The following is a 22,543-nucleotide window of genomic DNA, read 5'->3' as shown; positions in this document are numbered from 1 at the left end:
TGTGGCCGGAACGTCTCTTTATAACTCATAAACCAGGGCCAATGTTTCCCAAGCCACTCGCTGAGGACCGAACCATCCACAGACCAGAGATATCATCCCTAGTGCTGAGAAGACCACCCCCAAACCAGAGACCCTCCACAGACCAGAGATACCATCCCTAGAGCTGAGAAGACCACCCCTAAACCAGAGACCATCCACAGACCAGAGATATCATCCCTAGTGCTGAGAAGACCACCCCCAAACCAGAGACCATTCACGGAGCTGAGAGACCGTCCCTAGAGCTGAGAAGACCACCCCCAAAGCAGAGACCATCCACAGAGCTGGGAGACTATCCCTAGAGTTGAGAAGACCACCCCCAAAGCAGAGACTATCCACAAAGACGAGACCATCCCTAGAGCTGAGAAGTCCACCCCCAAAGCAAAGACCATCCCCAGAAACGAGACCATCCCTAGAGCTGAGAAGATGACCCCCCAAAGCAGAGACCATCCACAGAGACGAGACCATCCCTAGAGCTGAGATGACCACCCCCAAAGCAGAGACCATCCACAGAGCTAAGAGACCATCCCTAGAGCTGAGAAGACCACCCCCAATGCAGAGACCATCCCCAGACACGAGTCCGTCCCCAGACCACGAGAAGCATCCCCAGAACAGAAAGAATCATCCTCAGAGGTTTTTTTTTCTACTGAAAAAAATTTTTGGAAGGAAGCAGAGCTGGGGGTTAAAATGTAAACAGGAGTAGTGAACATGTATCTCAGAGCCAAATCTTTTTTAATGTTGAACATAAGTGATTTTCTTTTGTAAAGAGAAATTAATTACATTTATGAATGCAGTTTAATGGTGCATTACTGGTCTAAAAGCTCCATTCTGCCAGTCTGGCACTGTTCGCTGGTCACACCTGTTACAAGAGCAATGTAAAAACGCAGTAATTTAAATAAAATGGAATGGTAAAGTAGCGATGCGTGTTGTTCCATTTTACATTATGGGTATAGATAAATACACATTCTTCCACGGAAGTCTGGGAGTAGTTACCTTGGTTGTTGGTGAAAAGCTGGGACACTTCGAAGCAGGATGCATTGACCACCTGCCCAACCTCGGCACGGGACCAGCAGTGGATCTCCACCCATTCCGTTTGACATCCTGGGTGATACAGGAAGCAGGGATATTAAGTCACTTCCTGTCAGGATCTGACTGTGAGTGTGGTTTTTATGTTTATGTGCGGTTTATATTTCATTTATTTTACTTCATTTTTATTTTATTTATTAGTTTAACAGAACCCTAGTTTTTTTACAGTTCATTCCTATTTTTATACTTATACTGTATTGTTCTTGTCTTCGTGTTTATGTGTTTTATGTCGCAATGGGAGCAATTTCCTCTGGGATTAATAAAGTCTTCTGATTCTGATTCTGATTCTGATTCTTTGTGTGATGTCAGTTTGCAGCAAGGGAAAAAAACCGATGCAGGGACTGAAAAATTCTCACAGAACTGAAAAAAAGAAAATAACTTCAAATTATTGCCTCAGAGACTAAAAAGAGAGGCTTGATTTGTAGGCGAACTTTACTGGATAACTGGTCTCCAAAAAAATTCAAATAAAACTTTGAATTAATAATAAGCTGTGAAGAACACAGTATATAAATCCAGAAAGCACGAGCCAAAGGTCTGTCTGCAGATTGCAATAAAGTTACGGTTTGATTATTTGGGCCATGTCATAATAAAAATATCACCCAGCACTGGCCTTAACTGTGGTAACATAAAAACTGATTATTTACACAAAGATAAAACAGCACACGTCTCGCCGAAGCCCTTGCCAGGCCCACACGCTTCCAAGAAGAACCGCAGAACCTGAATTCCAGACTAAATCTGAAGTCCAGACGACAAGATACGTGAAGCTTTTAAGCATCTCACAACATATTAGTTACAAGACCAAGAGGTTTAATGTACAAGTCAAATTCCAGTCTGGAGTCTTTTTAGGAAAAAAGATAACTCGACATTATTAATGTATTTATTTATTTATTTATTTATTTAATATGCATTTATATCAAATCAAGTCCTCAGGGGGCAAGTCCTACCTTCACCTGTGAGCCAGGTGTGAAGGCGCTGGCCAATCAGAATCAGACTACCTGAGAGGACTGTGGAATCGAGGACCAGATTTGAGGAGCCCTGATTTATATGTTGAATACAGGGAATTGAGATAACGCACCTACAATCAGTTAGTAATTACTGACTACATGAAGCTAGCTTTTGTGGAGAAAAAACTGCAATATATGCTGAGAGATAAAGGATGGAGCGAGAGAGACAGAGAGACAGAGAGAGAGACAGAGAGAGAAGTTAGAGGGAGAGAGAGGAAGGGAGAGCTAAAGACATGTTCAGTCCTTATGTTCTGACTTGTATTTTCCTGGCCTGTTACTCGCTTTGTTAGAGCCAAAATGCCTGTGTTCCTTCTGCTCTCAACTTGTTAAATACCCAGAGTCCCCTGTTCCTTCCCCATGTGATGTGACTCTCCTCTCCATACTGAAGGAGTCTACTCTAACGCAAGCATAGTGGGTGAAACCCACAGTGACCAACCCCCACCACTTGCCCACAGTCTGACCTTCAGACCCCAGTCTTCTGGCCCATGGTCCGTAAAATATCCTCATTCAAAACAAGGCTTACAAAGGGATATGTGGCAAGGACCCCCAGTGTCCTTTATAGTGGGAGGGAGCCCTCAGTGTTTTTGATAGAAGGAGGGAGCTACCATTGTCCCTTTTAGAGGGAGGGAGCCCCCATTGTCTTTGATAGAGGGAGGGAATCACCATTGTCTTTGATAGAAGCAGGGAGTCACCACTGTCCTTTTCAGAAGGAGGGAGCTACCAGTGTCTTTGATAGAGGGGGGGAGCAGAAGGGGCACTGTGACGGCAGAAATGACAGAAATCGCTGCCCAGCCTGACCGCAGTCACTGGCCCCTTAATGCCAGGGCCCCAGTCAGGGCCACTTCTTGCTGATCCCCACGTGTTCCCATTCATGCATCATTAAATCCACCACGGTCCGGTTGCGAGGTCACGGCACTCGTGATTAGCGTCGGTTTATCGACGGAATTAGCGCGGGAATGGCTTCGCCTCGGCAGGGGGCCGTCACGGGGCGGGGGACATTATCCACATGATTGCATTGGCGTACCAGTGACGACTGAATTATCATAATGATTCACAGGGGTCACGGGGAACCATACGAGTCAGTGAGTGCGTTTAGAGAGCACGGACTGAGTGGCCGCCCTGCTACATACGTTCACGCCAGCTGCCTTCCGGATGCATCCGTTATACTTGCAGCTTACCTGACCTCACCTAATTGAAGAGCGTGGCATGGTATAGGAGGCAGCCTTAAATCCTTTGGGGTTGGAGGTTCAATCCCAGACCCTGGTGTGGTGTCCTGTGATGGACGATCATCCTCTCTTGGGTCTTCACTAGCCTTCCTAGAGTAGACTCAAGACTCATTGTGACCCTGCACTGTAGTTCTGACCAGTCTGCCAATAAGACAGGGAATGTCACTGGGTTTTTGTGCCGCAGACGTTAACCACCAGCACTGTTCTGAGGTCAAATGTGACCTCGATGCAACAACTGAAATGATAGGAGAGCTAATCGCTTTCCACGATGGGCATCTTTTGGTATCCAGTCAAAGGCCACATTTATAGGATGTTTTGCTGTGCAACTTCTCACGTTATATGTCATTATTAGTTAAGCGGTGAGACGCTGGTTTCCTTGCGACCCAACTCAGACCGCTTTGGAAGATCTAGCAGACCGTCCCACTTTTCTGCTGAACCTACTACCCACCCCACGCAAGTCTAGAGGCAGGGCAGGATTCTGGGAGGGAGGCTAGAGATAAGGACTGCAGGACTAGGAGTTTAGGAACATGACTAAATATTTAGCACAACATCTAAACAAACCTTTATATGACGCAAACGTCATGCCTGTTCATCCTCTGTATAATCTATCCCCCTCTGTACTTGGTATCAACCTAAATTACACCTGTATATGTTTACATGTCACTTCAGTAGCTCCCATCCTATAAAAGATCCTGTGTGCATACTGTGTTTCCCCTAATCCTACCTCTAAAAATGAGGGGGGGTGGGAACAGGGAGAGATGGGCTTGCGATGTTGGTAACCAGGTTTCAAATCCCAGGTGATTAAATGCCTTTCAGGGTGGTGGTTGCTCAGTAGGTTAGGGCTCTGTGCCTGTGATCTGAAGGTCATTGGTTCAAATCCCACGGTTGCAGAGTGATTTCACTGTTGGGCCCCAGAGCAAGGTCTTACTGGTGGGCCAGGCTGACCCTACTTTCTCAAAAATGTATGTAGCTTTGAATAAAAGCATCTGCTAAATACGTAGAACTGAATACCCAAAGGGTAGTAGTGGCGCTACAGCATGGTGTTGTACTGTGTCATTGTCTATCCCCAAAGAAATGTACAGCTTTGGCCATTAAAATAGCTGGGCACCGTAGAGGAGAAATTCAGGATGGGTAGCAGTGCAGAGCTTCCAGGATTGGAAGCAGTGAGTCAGTGGAGCACGTCTGTCCTACCCAAGCAAGTGTGAGAGGATGTCAGAACACATCCCAAAGGCTGGTACTGTGGCAGGAAGAAACGTTCTGTGTTCCCTAAAAAACATGCTGGCAAAGATCCAAAGCTGGGCGGAATACTGCCTATAGACCAGGGGTTGAGAACCCCTAGCTGACGGTCCCCTGATGATATGTGTTGTGCTGTAAGTGAAATAATCATCAGTTTTCTTGGTGGGGGGGCTCCCAAGGAAGGCTTTGCCTTGTGCTCCTGAAAACGTTGTCATCCACGACACAAAAGTCACGTGAAACACCAAAAGGCTAATTCTCCATTATTTGCTGTAATGTGGTCTTGTTAAACTTATCTGAATGACTTCGGGAGATTCTGTTGGGTGGTTAGATGGACTTTTGATAAAACATTGGCTTGGCGACGATGTCTATAGAAGGCTAAAAGTCAAAGGAGATAACATTGTGAAAAACACAAATGACAGTATAGAGGAGTCACACCTCCATTTATATCCCACCCTCACCCCCACCCCCCCCGGCCACTTGGTTTCCCTTCCCCATCTGATACGGTCAGTCATAGCATAACCGTGGAAGATAAAACCACATTCCCCTCCCACTCACCATTACCTCCACCTTAATTAAAATCGGCAGACAGAAGATCCGGTTCCTCTTTATCACCCTGCAGCAGGCCTCCACCTTCCCCCCCCCCCACACACCCACAAGCCAGCCGTGCTGATTGCAAAGACTGAATGAGGCAGCGGCATCTGAAATAAGGTGTGAGCGGGAAGGAAAACGTCCGGCAAAGCGATAGCTGCCTCCGCGATAAAGAGCGTGTCGCTCTAAGTCCCCCGAGCTACTGCCTGCTGGCCTTCAACTGCCGTCTTTACTCTAAGTAAATAAAATGGAGACCCAGCTGTAGGATGGATGTACCCAAAGACTAGTGAATCTTTTAGTACAGATCAAGCCTCCCGGATACTCTGTTACTAAGAGCGGGGTGCCCCACAGCTCTGCCTTGGGCCCCCTGCATTTTCTTAAGTGGACTACTAAGAAACACGCTGTCAAGCAATGCAATGCTACACATGCTACATGTCAGAGATGAAGTGAATAAATGTACTAGTCACATGACTTGAGCCTATCTCTGGTGCCCCGGCCATTTAAAGGCACATACAGCTTAATACCACGTCCATAAAGTCACCAATGCGGCATGTCACTGATTTTTCTCTCAAGTGTAATTTTCTGGCTTGAGCATTGTTAGCTGAAGCGGAATGAGCTCCCTCCGTCGGTCCCGGATATCAGGAGCCAGCTGCCCTTTAAATGTCCGTGAGGCGTTTGCACTCCCACACAGCGTGTAGCTAAGGAGCTCGGTTTGCGAGGAGCGGCTACTGCTGTCTGCCTCAGGCTGCCTCTCCAGATGTTTCCTCGGCGAGTTACTTCAGCTAAAGTGAGTCACAAGAAATACATACCATACAACTGTAAAAGTACAATATATAACTAATGCCCATATACAGTCTATCTACTGTATCTGAGTGCCCACAAATATTACACACATAACGCTTTCACGTTATTTATTTTTTTATTTTACATTTATTGGCTATTAATGGCCACTGAAAATACATTATAAAATTATGTTTTTATTTTACTTAATCCTTCATTTCAGCCACAAGCTCACTAGAGGACTTCGCAAAACAACAGATACCAGCACTGATGGATGCAGTAACCTTCCAACAAATAAGCCTCGCTTTTCCTTCTTGGTACTTGATGATTTTGGAATGCATCTAAACTTTTGCGTTCTGCTTTTTGATGTTTTTCAGGGTCCGACACGTAAGCCACAGATCCCAGCAGAAGCAGCAAGTTACATTTACACAGTTCTGATACGAGCAAAGGGGTGGAACAGTGACATAGCGATTAGCACTACTGCCTCACATTTCTGACACCAGGTTTCGAGTCCCTGTTCTTGACTCCATGTGTGTAGAGCTTGCATGTTCTCCCATAGGTATGAATGTGCCCTGTGATGCATTGGTGCCCCATCCTGGTTTGTTCCCTGCCTGTAGCCTCTAGGATTGGCTCTGGACCCTACGCAACCCAGAATAGGATGAGTGGTTACAGAGAATGGATGGATGATATGAACAAAGTCACAAATAGCTTATCCAGAGGGAGGAACAAAGTATTAGAAACAACATCCAGGACTGGGTGATACTCACTATGAATATAGTTAAAAACATGGAGAGTTTATATATTCTTATTAAGTTAATGCCACTGTGCAGTGATGCTCTTTAAGTGACTCATGGGATACCCCAAAAGCATGCTGGGATATGTAGTTTTAAAGTCTCAACAGTCATGCACCATGACCACTCTGAAGGAGCACAAAACTACAGTGCTGGATATTTCAACAAACTCCCAACCACGTTCTCAGTTTATCCCTTAAACACCATCAGAGCTGGCACTCTTTTGAATAAAGCGGTTAAGAGCTTGAGTGGAGTGAAAACCAAGAACTACATTTCCCAGAGGGGGAAGCTACAGACCCGTGTGGTTTTCATTTTTATGTAAGTACAAAGATTGGATATGTTCCCTATGTGAGAGGAAGCACATGCAAAGAGAGACTGAATTGCTGGGATAATCATTTAAATAATGTAAATCATTTTCTTACCCGATATCAGTATTTGGTACTTTCAGAAGAAGAATAATGCATCATAAAGGCTACAACCTGTCCGTGACAGGAATCAGAGAATGCAGATGGAGATAAAGTAAGCAAACCCTTCAGGTTAGAAAGATCACCTTTCAAAGTCAGCCACTTACAAGATCCTCCATCCTGTGTTGGAAATGTTTGCTGAAATCTCTTCAAACTCCCGGAAGACGCAATCTAGATTATAGACTACAGGGACGTTTTGCTGTCATTCCAGTACTTTTTTATATACATACAGTCTTCCTTGAAAAAGCCAACAAGTTTGCCCTAGAATGAAATCAAAATCACTTAATAACGTCAGACCCCTCTTTAAAATAACACAACAGAGCAGGCGTGCTTCAAGTAAATTACACTTAGCGCTCCACAAAAAGCAACCCAGCGGAAAGCAATAATGAATCTTAAGTACAAAATAGCTGCTTATTTTACCGTGTAGGGCGAACGTCTGCTACTCTGTGGGGAATTTTGGCAAACGACACAAATTAAATATTGTTTTCTTATTTTTTTTTATACTTCACTTCAACGAGACCTGCACGACGAGAGGCTCAGAGCGTCCTCGATACGCTCACCTCAAGAGTGCGACAGCTGCTCAGCTCCGCAGCCCAACCTGAGATCAGGACCGTAAGCACTTATCACGCATTAACACACTGCCTGCTGCACACTGCGACCACTCTTTTACCTGGAGAATGCTTTACCTGTCATGCGGCTGGATGTGCAACTCCGGTCGTGAGGCAGTTCATTAATTACATGACTGATGTCAGAGCGACCGGACGGCATAAGTGAGGGTGACTGCGGTCTCGGGGAGGAAGGAGCTCGTGTAAACTGAGCTTGGGCTGCTTACAGATTTCTCGCCGAATTCCTCCGCTATTCTTACATCTGCCACACAGCCTCTACCCCGAGCCCTCTGTTGCGTTTCCATCTCCCCAAGACGCACACTGTCCCGTTAAGTGTGTGTGTCTTTCTTTCTCAGTTTGTGCGAGGGAGGGGGGCAGAGCCTGATATTCCATCCCACCTCGTGGTCTCCGTGAGAACAGCCCCCGTTTTTAATCTTCCCAATCCGCACGGCCGATTACTCCATATAATTGCTGCCCATGCGGCATCGAGTGCCAGGAGTGCATTTCTTTCCCATACTTTTTTTTCGCTCAGATATACATATTGAAGTGGAGAGGTCACTTGAGGTCATTCCTCTGGCTTCTGCAGGGTCAGCGGTACAGAGACCCTCGTCTCTGCAGGAATGCAATGCTGTGGCCAGTAATCTGCAGCAGGACACTCTTTAATGATGATGATTATTATTATTATTATTGAAAATACTATGTATTTGTTTGTTTGTTTTCAAATTCCTCCTCATCATCATCATCATTATTATAAAGCAGCCTGAAGTAAAGAAGGAGTCTAAGATGCTCCATAATAATTTTTCAGTAGGACATAGGTCATTTTCAAACTCTAGGTTGTCTGGAATGCAATATTTTCACAATCACATATCATCATTTTCCATGTGTCTGCTATGCCAGTTTATTAATGGGTCAGCTTATCACTGTCAGTGTCCCACATGTAAGACGGATCTACGGTTTTTGGGTGAAAAATGAGAGCTACTGAGTAAGTCTTACTGTCTGTAAGGGAAACCCTAGCGGGGGGGGGGATGGGGGGGGGCTTACCTGACCGGGTTGTCTGGTTCTGGGCCTCCTGCCTCTGTGTTTGCAGGCACTGCTCCTGGGCCTTGGCCAGCTGTGATATTATAGCACAGTCTGGATGGATGGCGTCCACCTGCAAAGAGGGAGGGAGGGGTAAGAGGTCACAGCGGTAAGGTGGCATCACAACTGGCTTCAGATTTACCTGGTTACAGTTCTGGATGTGGTTCTGTGAGGGCAGAGCCAAACTTGTCCCAGTTGCCTGGGATCAAACACTTTCGTATTAAGATTCCCACCTCGGACCATTTTGCTAAAACGTATTATGAGCTATAGGAGCAGTAGGCCACTTTGGCTAAAATCATACTTTTGACACACTAACACAATTAGCCACGATATTACAGTGAAAAGCCACTGTGTGGCACTAAAGGGAATCTAATGCAAATATAATGTCTCAAAAGCTCCAGAATACTCAGTTGCGAACCCAGAGCATTATTGTCAAGACCACGCTGTTATCAGTCTGATGGACGCCTTGAATTTACAGGCTTCCACCTGCGTCTCTGGCCTCCATCCCATGTCACATGACCTGGTGTCACATGACCTGGTGTCACATGAGCTGCTGTCACATTACCTGCTGTCACATGACCTGCCCTGTCCTTGTTCTCCCCAAGTCTGCATTTGTTTCAGATCCATTCATCCTGAATAAACACATTACCATATAATACGCTAAAATGTCACTGGGATTCTGGTCTGTTCTTATTGACCTTCATGTCACGTGTTAAACACCTTCAGGCTTCCCATAACTGCTTATCCAAAATACGCTGAATATCTTTTGTTCTCAAATAGACTTCTCTCCGTGACATATTTCCGTATTAAGCCGGAAATGGACTAATCAATTCCTTAGAAATATAGCTTACTGACGCACTATGTCATCGACAGGAAATATTAAACGACAGAGCAAAAATTGAAATAGTTGCAGCATTCAATTTTCCACGACTACTTATTCAGTACAGGGCCATGGGCCTGGAGTCTGTTGCAGGCATCCCAGGATGCAAGGCAGGGGAATCCTGAATGGGGTAACGTCCATCATGGGGCTCAGATACTGCTTTTTACATGCAGCAGGAATCCTACAGACGCACTCGGAGAACTTGGAGAAGGCAGCATTCATGGTTAATCGTTTTGCTGTTTGCTTGGCAGTTCCTGTTATGTTCTTTCTAGATACTTTCTGAAACACTGTAGCGAAGCAAGTCAAATTCAGCAGGAAAGTGTGTGTGTGTGTGGGGGGGGGGGGGGGGGGGGGCTTTCAACATTAACCCTGTGAGCTTTTCTGGCATAAATAACTATCCGTACCTTGCAAAGGCTGTGGGAACAAAAAATAAAGAAAACGAAAATGATTTGTCAGAAGTAGGATTCCATGTGAGTAAGGAATCAAGGAGTCAAGTCTGTCATTCCCGCTCAACACTGCGTGTGGATTTAGCTGCCCACCCGAGGGATGGAAAGACTTCGAAAGAAAACTGTGAATCTGTGACTCTGCTGAGATTGGCTGAGATACGGGGATGATGTGAGGAAGGTTTGTCACCAGCGGCAGGGAGCGCTGTCGATAAAGACAACAGCAGGGTGCCGACTTTGCACGAGCACCTCAGTGACCTGCTCTTCTGGCAGCTTCAGTGTTATATTAGAAATAAGCATCCACTCTCCTGGGAAAGTTCTCTTTTTTGCATTCTAGGAAATCTGCACGCTTCACTAACGCGAGATGTCAGTGATCTCAAGGCGGACCCTGGGCGGCCTTTTTCTGCGGGGAACTTTAAGTGTGAATCCTGTGTGAATGTCAGCATCTTGGTGAGAAGAACCCTGTCACTCCCTGCCTCTCCTCTCCTCTCCCACGGGCCCGACTGCGGTCTTTCCCATCGGCTTTCTAGCAGCGACTTTCAAAGGCACTTTTACCGTAACATCCTGAATTACCACAACATTCCGGCTGGCTCAGTATCCAGCAGAAACAGGACTGCGTCGCTGTGAGTTGCCTGTCTTTATCTTTGTTTAAACATGAATCCCTCCCACTTATGACTCCGAACGTTACCGATTGTTAAACATTTTCGACTTCGCTTCAAGCGTATGACAGAAAGTGACAGCCTGCTCAATCCTGAACGGGACCATAAGAGAAGGTGAAAGGTTAGAGTACAATACTGCTCACCCATTGTGGTAGCTCTCAGCAAAGCTGGTATTTGCTTGCTATACTGGTTTCTGTGCTTGAAGGGCTGGAATGACCTAAATCTTCCCAGGAAATGCACCTCACAGTATAACAAAGCTCTTAGCTTCGCTCTCTACTACCCCACACCGGTACCATCATTCTTTTTGTTTAGTTATTCACCTCTCTGTACCTGTGTCCGCATATATCTGATGCTATATACTGCAGTGACTCTGATACACATTTTCTTTGCTTATTTTAACATTTTGCACAACTGAATAGCCCTAGGTACAACAGCAAGGCCCTGTCTGCTCACAGCCCTTTTTCTTATTACAAGAGATACCTGCATCCATACACACACACACACACACACACATGCAAATATATATTATATAAATAAAATATATATAATACTATATAAACCTCAATACATACCCAAAAACACACAGAGGTCACAACCCACGTATGTATGCACACATGCATAAGTTGCATGTTGACATACATGTTATGAGAACCATATTATACATCAGTGTGACAAGTCCTGCAAGCACAGACACACACACACACACACACACTCAAAGGACATTGTACATTGAGTATTGTACAGCAAATAGTTCAAAATTTATGGTATCTGCAATTTTGATTTTCCATTGTCTGAAAGAGGCAATGGCTGATGGTAATTTCACAATCTACGCAAGCACCTCAGCACCCATTACAGACCATTTTCCTCTTATCAGAGGCTCCCAGCTTAAACATTTATGACTTTTTTCTTTAAAGGACGCCCTTAATCACCAAAAGGGGACACTGTCAGCAAATTGACATGCCTTCCCACCCGCTAATTCTGATCTCACGGATCCCTTCTCCAACACCACAAGGACATTCGTTTTTTCACGCCAACTATTTTTTCAAGCGTTCAAGAATTCATTTTTTTGCATGCCCGTTCACGGGTTCACCAACACATCACATCAGGTGTGGGCGTGGCTTGCAGGTACATCTTAAGAATGGGATCTTGTAGAATGGAAGATCCTCTAACCACCAAGAGTCCGCCAACCAGATCCCATCTCAGAAGCTGCTGTTGTCCCTGCCCCTCAACTTGGATCCTTCTGGTGAAATTTCAGACAGTGATTGGCTGAGATTCTGGTTCTTAATATTATTAACCGTGACGACCTTTCTATCTGTAGCAAACGGCCATCATCCGCAGTGCTCGAACCCGAAGTCTTTGAGTGACTCCGCCCAAGGTCTATTAATAACATCCCCCATTTGTTTACATACTGGTCTCCAGTGGTCTTCTGCCAGTGTGCGGCTGTCTGCCTCTGGCGAGGTCGTCTCCTGCGTGCTAATAACGATGGAAGGACAGGCAACGAAGGCTGGCCAGAACAGAACCCCCCCCCCAGGTGAGGCCCCTAGGACCTAGCCACGTGAGTGCACACACGCACACACACACACGCACACACACACACGCACACACACACATGCATGCCTTTGTGCCCCTGCGTATGTACATCAGCTGACCCTTCTGGCCTCTTTGCGCACAGATGGTGAGATTCGAGAAGTGGGGGGGGGGGGGTTGACCTTTAGCCCCCCTGCTGGCCACACCACAGAGGCCCCAGTCTCCATCGCCAGATACCAGGAGGACTGAAGCTGCTGATTGGTTCTTTGGAAAGTCTGCATTTATTTGCCTGTCTGTTAATATAGCAGATTATAGCAGATTGCCCCCCCCCTTCAAATAAAATAAATGTGTATTTACTGGCTTAAGTCCTGAATAGTTTTCTTTCAGCCCCCCCCCCCCCCCCCCCCCAAGTAAAGACTTAGCCCCCCCAGCCATTCACCTCTAACTACTCCCCTGCATAGCACAATACCTTGGTATCACGGTTTACCTCCATCGTTCCTTTCATCTGCTGCCCCGTCTATAATTTAATCCTTTTAACCTACATGTACCGCAGATCCGAATAGGTTTCTCACTGGGAGAGTGGGAGTTTTTCCGGCAGTTTCTGAATCGGCGTGCCGGTGAAAGCCGTGCTCCCCGGCGTGTCTGATGCGGCGTGGTGCAGTCCTGGGATCGACCTATCTTTAGCGCTGATCGATCACAGTGGACGCCGGGGCACTCCGTCAAGCCGCGGTAATCGTCTAAGGAGCCCGCATTACTTCCCATTACATTAACTAATTCCTCCATGAGTGCGGCTCAGTGCTGTCCTAGATATAGCACAACCGTGTATTTGTTTAGTGCCCTCTTGAGCAAGACTATGTTGTTCATAAATAATTCCCCCCATGACCAATAAAGAATCATCCATCTTATCTTATCTTATCTTATCTTATCTTATCTTATCTTATCTTATCTTATCTTATCTTATCTTATCTTATCTTATCCAGATGTGGAGTTTTCGCTGTTCTTATGCTCCTCTTATGCTGTAATATTTTGACTCGTCCTTGACCGTTTTCCTGTTTATGTATCGCGCGTTATGCGTTTGGACCCCCCCCCCCCCCCCCCACCCAAAAAAAAAAAAACCCTGCACGGGAAAAGTGTTTTTTAGTCGGATGTTTGGATACTTTGCTTTGAAGTACCTTAATAAATGACACTAGAGCTGAATAGCCTCGGACAAAAACAGGACATCGTTATCCGGTACCTCCTAAAAAGCGCAAATTACACAATAATGCTAGCAAACCTCACCTGTCCTGCGGAGAACTTCTCAATGGTGAAAAGCAGAAACCCTTCAGGACTGATTTTACGGGCAAGTTTCCTAAGACAGACATTACTGACTCACCTTGGCATGACAGTAGCAGTGTTTTTAATGAGACCATATGACTCAAGACCACTTCAGACTAGAACCGGAGAAACAAATAAGAAGGGATCCTTTACATTTACTCACATAAGTCCATAGCGGGAGCAAAACCAAATAATTCATCCTTTCTAAATTCGGGAGAGAATCAGCTCGAATCAATTCAAGTCCAGAGATACTGAAATGTACCCATAAGCAATGAGTTTGGCGGTAATAGAGTATAGGTGCAGGCGTTACAGGCAATAAACACTGCATGCCAATGTCGGCAAAAGCTTATAGATTTACGTATCAGTGGCGGATCAACACTTTAAAAGGAAAATTTCTGAAGTAGACGTTTGTAAAAACAACGGGTAACGGGTTGCTCAAAGAACTGCGTAGTGTTTATTGCGCTATTGAAGTATCAAGTCAATCAATTTCGCCTAGAAACTATTCTTGTTGTTTGTTGAGTTACGTTTTAACTCCGCTGTAGCTAATGGATTGGGATCCAACCATAGGGGAAAAAATCGATACATTTTAGCGAACAAAATTTCCGCCACTAATTAACCTTAATTATGATTAATGTGCTTTCGAATTGTAGACGATTGGAAAAACTGCTGCAATTCGGCTGCGCTGTAATTGTCTCACTGACCACCATGTAGCTTAAATTAATTTTGCACTGTTATTCATTTTATGAAATGTTTTTATTTTCAGGAAGGAAGCGAATTTAACTTCCATAATGACTTCCTTAATATCAACTTTTTAAAATTCTATTCGTTTTTCTTTGGTTAAGATGTCGTTGGAAGATGATGCGTCCTATATATAAAATATTTCGTTAACATTAATAATCTTTCCGATGATGATGTTTTCGCCCTGAAAGTTATCATAACAGGATCCCAAACTTACCAGCTTCCATGAAGTGTGCTGCACCCACAGACAACATAAAGTTAATATTAATCTCAATGTCGACGAAGTTTTAAAACAGCTTGTCATTTTGCAAAAAAAAAAAAAAAAGAAAAAGAATAAAAAATAAGAGGAAGAAGAAGTGGAAACGGGGAGAAAAAAAGACTTCTTTCTCTTTTGAACTGTCCGGTTTTTAATTTTCTTTGGATAATTTAGGTAGAAAAAATAACCACTGCTGAGACATACCTCCCGAGAATTATTCTATGGGCAGGTATAGAGCATAAATACGCGAAAGGCAGATGCTGATGTCTATGAGCAGTAACGGAGGACGGACTGCTTCCAGATGTCCCAGTGATGTCTTCGGGTCCCGAAGCTGAGATGCACGAGCGATGCAGCCCGCAAGCCCACAACCCGCAGCCCTAACAGCCGCAGCCCGTCGTCAAAGGGACCGGGTCGGGGATGATGAAGGCGGGCGCGCCTCGGCTTCCGTGCAGGGACAGCGCTGGACCGTGCAGCTCGGTCAGCTGCGGACGATTGCAATAGTAGGTGCGGTAATATTGTGGCGATTTAAGCATATCCTCCAGATTATCAGGGCTTCAGCATTCAGGTTGTAGGACAAAAAACGTCAGACGAATGTCAAGGAGTTGAGAGACGACAATGCAAACCAGTAATAACAGTTTGCGTTTTATAGCCACGGCTTTTTTTGGCACGTCCCCGAAAGCCCATCCTACTTGGGGACGCAGGTGAAGCCGGCAGACGCATTGCAAAGGGGAGGAGGTCGGTAAAACGAGCAAACTCGTACACGTCCCTGAAGCGGCTTTTGGACGCGCTGACGGTTCTCATGAAGGACATCGGTTTTGCTTTGGCGTGTTCAGGCTTTCAGTTAAGCCAAGGGCTATAACTTTACCCAGTGCCATATATGCTTAGTTTATGTACTGGAACACATTCAGGAAAATATCACTTAAAACAAAAACATCACCAAACCATATAACATAATGAAACATAATTAAAAATATTGTTATTATCATTAATAATAATAGTGTTTTCCTATTGCTGGCATTTTCCCTCCGAAAATCCAGTTCGACTAAATAGCCCATAGTCTACGAGTGTGTGCGTGCATGTGCGCATGTATGTGTGCGTGCATGTGTGCATGTATGTGCCCGTTCAGGATGCACCCCAGCCTCGTGCTTCCGGTCTGACCACGATAGTTAGTTAGAAAACGGCTGTATGGACGAAAATAACTGATGACATAATATTACTACTACTACTACTAATAATAATGAGAAGAATGATGATGATGATGATGATGATGACGATGAAGAAGAAGAAAACTGCATTATTAATAATAATTGACATTTTCAAATTTTTTGGAGGGAAGATGCTGAACATTCAAGAACGAGCCCAGAGTCACCGAAACAGAAACATGAAGCCTCACGTCGTCACTGTAACCCCCCCCCCCCCCCCCCACACACACCCCCCCCCCCCCCCATTTTCCTCACGCACACGCTAAGGGCACGCAGCGCGTAGCTGGATTACGATGCCGATGTTATGTAGAGCGATCCCACGTCTAACCCCATGTCCCAAACGCCCGCAGGTTTTCACCGTAAGGGCAGCCCGCTAATTAACGTCTCTGTTCTAGCGGCCTCGTTAAGCGTCCTTAGGTTCCTCGCGTGTGAGGTGAAGGTTTAATGCACAGCGCCTACACAGATCCGAATGGGGGGAAAGAGGCAGGTATTAGCCATCCACAATCCCAAGAGGAAACCTCTGTCCTGTTTTGTTCACGTGCCCCTTATTATTGCAAAATTTTGGATAAATGGGAGAAGGAGGATGGAGCGGGGTGGTGAAGGGGCGTTTACAGACAAAGTGGGATTGTAAGGTATGGGGGGTAGACGATGTCTATCCTTTCTATCTGGCCTGAGAGCTTTAAATTTTCAGTGATTCCTGCGTGATCCTTTTAAATCATTAGAAGATTTTTCTGATGATGATTTCCTGTCTTTAAAGCAGGGGAGCGAATCTAAATGGAAGCGCTTTCTCTCGCGGTCCTGCGCTGACCTGCACCTCCACCAAGCTGACGGTCTGAGGTCTTGTCTCTCTCCAGCCGAATCTGTTATTGTAGCTGCGTGAGGGCGGGATCCAGCTGCTCCGTCAAGCATAAACCTAGCTCGGTCCGGTCCAAAACAAAAAAAAAAATAAAAGAAAAATAGCGCACTCTTTAACCCAGATATTTCGGAGCTTGCTGGGTTGTTTATCATCCCCATGTTTAGCCATCATCTATCCATCTTTTTACTGCTTATCCTGGTCCAGGACGCAGGGTGCCTTGTTTATGTGCTGGTAAATATTTTATGCAATATAGTTGTAATAGTTTTAAGCCCATTTTCAAAGGTAAAACAGCAATTTACCTAGTGATCCACAGTGGCTGGATTAACTGGGTGTGCACTAGTGGTCAGCTATCAGACAGTGCGGGACAGAATCAAGTCCACCATAACTTTTTAAGTTTCCCCCAGCCCATGTTACAATAAGTACAACAGCCATTCCCCAGGTCATCCCAGCTCCGGCAACTCAACGTACCCGTTCCCAATGGCGATGCAAAACTACAGTATTCCGGGATTGAGGTGGCACATTTTCCGATGGAGCTCCCCTTCTTCCCGAGAGAGACTTGCTTGGTTTGGTGATCACATGACCAGAGGTCAAGGGTAGCTTATGGAACAGCAGCAATGAGAGGCACCGCACTCCTATCGCATGGTTTAAATGCTGGACTAGCAAAGGCTGCAGGCCGCATCGCTGTCATTCAAGAACATGATCCAATGTATCCTGAGTCTGCGCTGAGGGAAGCCTGATCTGTGAGCAGTGTCGACCCTAAATTAGCTCAGCAACATGGACCGGTGGCCACAAGCTGTCCAGCGCTTCCTGACGCCTTCGCCCATTCCGGCAACCCGGCGTGCCGATATCACCTTTCACACTGTGCACGATTTATTCAAATGAATTCTAATTTATTCTCCGCATGCTCCCTGCAATCCACAGCGTGTGGACCTGCACGTCGACATCTTTCTAAGGACCTGTTTGAAACACCAGGTAGGACCAGGTCAGACCGAATCACGGTAAGAAATACGGTTTTGGTGTCTGATTCAAATTTTATTGAAACGAATCATTGACCAAAATGTGCTATTAGATTCGATCTGATTGTAAACGCTGCTGGTCATTTACAATCTCCGGCACCAAAAGGTTTACTTACCATGATCAGGGACGGATTATGGGTTGTGTGGGCCCCTGGGCAAAACATTCGTGAGGGCCCCCCTCCCCACCACCACCACCACCACCAGCACCACCTCCAGCACCACCACCACAACCACCACAATTCAAGGGCCCTTGGCAGCCAAACGCCCTTCCTATAGGGTCAGGGGCCCTTGTAGGCAGAGGATCAAAGAATGTAGGCCCTCTAAAATAGACAAACGAAAATGCATTGTTGATAAGCGTTGCAAATTGTTTTGGGCTAGGGGCCCCACGGGCCCCCTGCACCCCAAGGGCCCCTGGGCAGCGGCCCTGCTGGCCCGGTCTGTAATCCGTCCCTGATCATGATCCAAGAAAATATCACATTGATACGGAAGATGATTAGGACCACCATGAAAATACTATTTGAATTCTCACTTTTTTCTTAGAATTCTGACTTTAATCTCAGAATTCTTTTTTTCTAAAGTCAGAATTTTGAGAAAAAAAGTCAGAATTCTGAGAAAAATCCATCCATCCATCCATTTTCCAAACCGCTTATCCTATTGGGTCGCGGGGGGTCCGGAGCCTATCCCGGAAGCAATGGGCACGAGGCAGGGAACAACCCAGGATGGGGGGCCAGCCCATCGCAGGGCACACTCACACACCATTCACTCACACATGCACACCTATGGGCAATTTAGCGACTCCAATTAGCCTCAGCATGTTTTTGGACTGTGGGGGGAAACCGGAGTACCCGGAGGAAACCCCACGACGACATGGGGAGAACATGCAAACTCCACACACATGTGACCCAGGCGGAAACTCGAACCCGGGTCCCAGAGGTGTGAGGCAACAGTGCTAACCACTGCACCACCATGCCGCCCCTCTGAGAAAAATGTCAATTCTTTTTTTATAAAGTCAGAATTCTGAGAAAAAGTCTGAATTCTGAGATTAAAGTTAAAGAATTCAAATAATATATTCACGGTGGCCCTAATCCTCTTCCGTACATTGAGACACAAACGAATGCAGAAATAAATAGATATTTTTCTTTGCAAAGACCATAACCATTGGCTGATATCAGTTAAATGACTTGCGATCACCACCTTCTATACACTTTTCATTATCCCAAAGTGTCCTTATTCTACACCTCCCCAAACACTTACATAACCCTCCATAAATGGTTGCTGATCCCCTTCATTGGACGGGGACGGGGGGTGTCCAAGACTCCATTTGTCTCCCCAAGTGAATAAAGAGTATGAAGGGAACATGAGAGTGGGGGGGAGCAGCTATATGATGATCCTGCACTAAAATGATACCAGTGCCGCTAAATCTAATCTCAGCACTATTGCAGCACATGAGCATTTCTTCTCACTTAACATTTCACTGTTAATTCAATTCCCCGCGTATCCGCATCCTGCGTTTAAATGGGTCTCATATGTTCTTCTAGTCTCGCGTCTAGTCGGCTCGCTTTGCATTCTGCAGCGTCTTACATGATCTCACAGCCAGGAGGTCCGCCGTGCAAACCAGTGGTCCTGGTAACCTGGGCCGTGCTAATAAGCAGAACCAGCTGTGTGGATGTGCTACGTTAGGGGACGGGCGGGAATGAGAGCGACATCTACTGGTTGAATGAATATTACATGTAAATAGATGCTGCTGCACAGACCCGGTTTGGCTGGTCTGTTGGATTCGGTTATATAAGTGGTTGCAATTGTCACAGAAGACCTTGCAACACAGAATTCATTCGATGTGTGTGTGTGTGTGTGTGTGGGACGGGAGGGGGCAGGGGGTGATGCACTTCCATATACCCACCATTAAGCTATTTAACCTGCGTTTGCGCAGCACTATGCCCAGTTATATAAGGAGATGTTAAATTTAAAGTCAGAAAATTAAAATGATAGCAATTGCAATGATAATTATTGTACCTCGGGCTGGATCCAGGTGTAGGCAAACTGGCAGCTGCTTAAGACACTATTAGCTCAAGGGGACCCAGACAAAGTAATCAAACGAATTACAAACAAACAAACAACAAACAAATAAAATTTATGTGTGTCTGACTTTGTGTATATATATATTTATATTCATTTTTTCATAAATATAATTTACGAAATAAGAATACTTTCACAAAATTTATAACAATTCAAATTATGCCTCAAGCTGAAATGTTTATGTGCAGGCAGAAACGTGGGCAGCTCCTGCTATAGGTAGAAGATGCGGTTCCCTAAGGCCCCTGAATTATCTCTGTTGCGGAGGAAGTGAAATGATCGCGAAATGATCATCAGCTTTCTTGCTGGGGGGGGCTCCCAAGTAAAGCTTTTCCTAGAGCCTCTGAAAAGGTAGAGGCAGCCCTGCTTGTACCAGTAAAGTCAGTCGATAAATGTATACAAACGTATAACTGCAATATATTTCTCCAGCGGGGAAAAAAACAGAAAAACCTTAAAGGATACATGATCGGGACTTGGAAACTGAAGCCGATTCCCTGCCCCATTTGAAGACGGTGAGTGTTACTGTTGGGAGATGCTGTAATTGGATGCAGAAGGCACAAATGGCTGGCCTTGTGTGTATTTAGGAGGGCTTGGCAGCTCTCCTAATCAGTTAGAAGCTGCTGGGATATGGCTACTTTAATGAGACAGAGGCCTGGAGTGCAAGGCCAAGTGCAGGAACATTGTGGAAGCTTAGGAACATTCAGTTGGTTAGAAAATGCAGCATCACCAGCTAAAGTAGCGTCCTCACTGTCAACCCACATGATGTCTCCGGCGTTGTACTCTCTCAAAGACAATGATCTTTACTCTGTATGCAAACATATTAGTAAGTTTAAGGCAGCAGTATTGATATAATGAAGGTAACACACTGATATCGCAGGTAACAATATTGATATGAAAGGTAATAACACTGATATTGAGGGTAACATTGTTGATATCGGATGACATGCAATAGTAATGTGACTGGATCAGGTAGCAGAATTAAGTCACTGCTACGGGTGGGTCAATAAGGGAGACGCCTCCATACAAGTACCATGAAAAAAAGCATGTTGCTAGAATTTTCTAAGCTTAGAACCGTGGCATGCTATGCTATGCTGGAACATTATTATTATTTTTATTATTATCATTATCTATTGTCATGTATTTGCTGCAGTCTAGGAAAATGATGACACAGGCTTTTAGTGGGGGTGGGGGCGATCTGTAGAGCCTCCGCACAAATTCCCACATGGGGGCCATGTGACTCGGCCCATCTGCCCAGCATCGCCTCCTGTGCCCAAACAGTGACATTTACATTTTCAGCCCACTGGAATTGTTGTGTTTCTTTTCCACACCACAAATGGGAGCGGGCCAGCAGAATGACGGAAATGCAAATGGCCCAGTGAAAAGACCCATCATGCCCCGGGGCGCTGTCCGTGGCCATCTTGCCAGGCTTTCGCTGGACATACGAGTCATTAAAGGATCGAGGGACACAAGCCTAATTAGCCTCATCATTCTCTGCCCCCCTTCCCAGAATTCCCCTGCCCCATTATCATTTAATAAGGGTCAACAAGCTCTACAATGCTTTACAATGGAAATTTACGATTTACGGGTATTTTCTTATTCATTTCTAAATTCATTTCTTTATTACCATCCCACAAGCACTGAGGCTGCAGTTTCAAACATTCTCCTCTGGGGGGTGGTGTGTGGCTCAGCAGGTTAGGATACTGTTCTTGTGACTGGAAGGTCATTGGTTCAAATCCCCGAATAATTTTAACATTACTCCCTCTGAGCAAGACCCTTAACCCCTAATTGCTCCATCTGGCTCTGCTTGCTCTGCTCAAAAAAGTACATCTGGATAAAAACATGTGTTAAATAAATAAAATGTCCATGTAGTGCTTGGTAATGATGTGCTTGCATGACATCGTGCTGAGTTTGGTGATGACGCATTCATCATAATGGATGTCCAAAGCTCTGAAGCAATGAAGAGATCAAGCAAAATGTTTATGACAACATTGCAGTAAGAGTGTGGCACTAAAGGACAGCTTTATCATCCAGGATCAAAGCTGAGGATCTACAGGGGGTGGGGTTTGAACCCACAGACACTGAACCACTCATCCTCCTGAGTATCACAGCACTTCTATTGACCTGCAGTAATAAGAAACAGCGACGACAAGCCTGTACCAGCTTTACCTACGAGGCTGCCCAGATATCTCCACCATTTCTCCTTGTTATGCCATCATCAGCCATTAATTCTGAAATATCCGGAGTACATCCGGTTTGCCGATCTGTTTGAACATTCTGGTTCCAATATGATGATCAGAACGTAATCAGACACCCTTCTCTAACCCACACCCCTCAGGCACAACACCAAACATCATTAAGTATGAAGATTCCGAGCATTAGATGAGAATTAGACCCATTGAAACAGTGGCTTCTGTGTCTTTTGCCTGTTAGCCTCCACGATGAAGGATTACGTCACAGAAGAATGTTTCCATGCGAACATCCGCACGGCAACGGCAACAAATTTGATAACAATCACCTTAATAAGTTAACGTAACCCAGGGAATTAGTTAATGGATAACTCATCGCAGTATTAATGGGGCTCATTTGTCATTATCAGTAAACAAAGAATACACAGATGACAATCGGTACCAATATACTGCTTAAAAATGTTTAATCCTCACCAGGTTTATTTTTCAGCATCTTTCCA

General features: G+C 45.3%; 1 protein-coding gene across 1 annotated transcript in view; it reads right to left on the bottom strand.

The window, feature by feature from the left end:
* Nucleotides 1-14,751, bottom strand: part of ghrhrb (growth hormone releasing hormone receptor b) — a 31,588-nt gene extending 16,837 nt beyond the window's left edge. The window contains exons 1-2 of the mRNA XM_049010451.1: nucleotides 14,672-14,751; nucleotides 8,858-8,966 (exon numbers count right to left, since the gene is read on the bottom strand). The gene's annotated coding sequence lies outside the window, so the exon portion shown is untranslated. The remainder of the gene's footprint in view (nucleotides 1-8,857; nucleotides 8,967-14,671) is intronic.
* Nucleotides 14,752-22,543: the final 7,792 nt, after the last annotated feature.

Source organism: Brienomyrus brachyistius, chromosome 4 (genome assembly GCF_023856365.1).
Source record: "Brienomyrus brachyistius isolate T26 chromosome 4, BBRACH_0.4, whole genome shotgun sequence".
In the NCBI taxonomy this organism is placed as follows: Eukaryota; Metazoa; Chordata; class Actinopteri; order Osteoglossiformes; family Mormyridae; genus Brienomyrus; species Brienomyrus brachyistius.
Note: the sequence above shows the minus strand (reverse complement) of the source record. Positions and strands in the feature narration are given on the sequence as shown.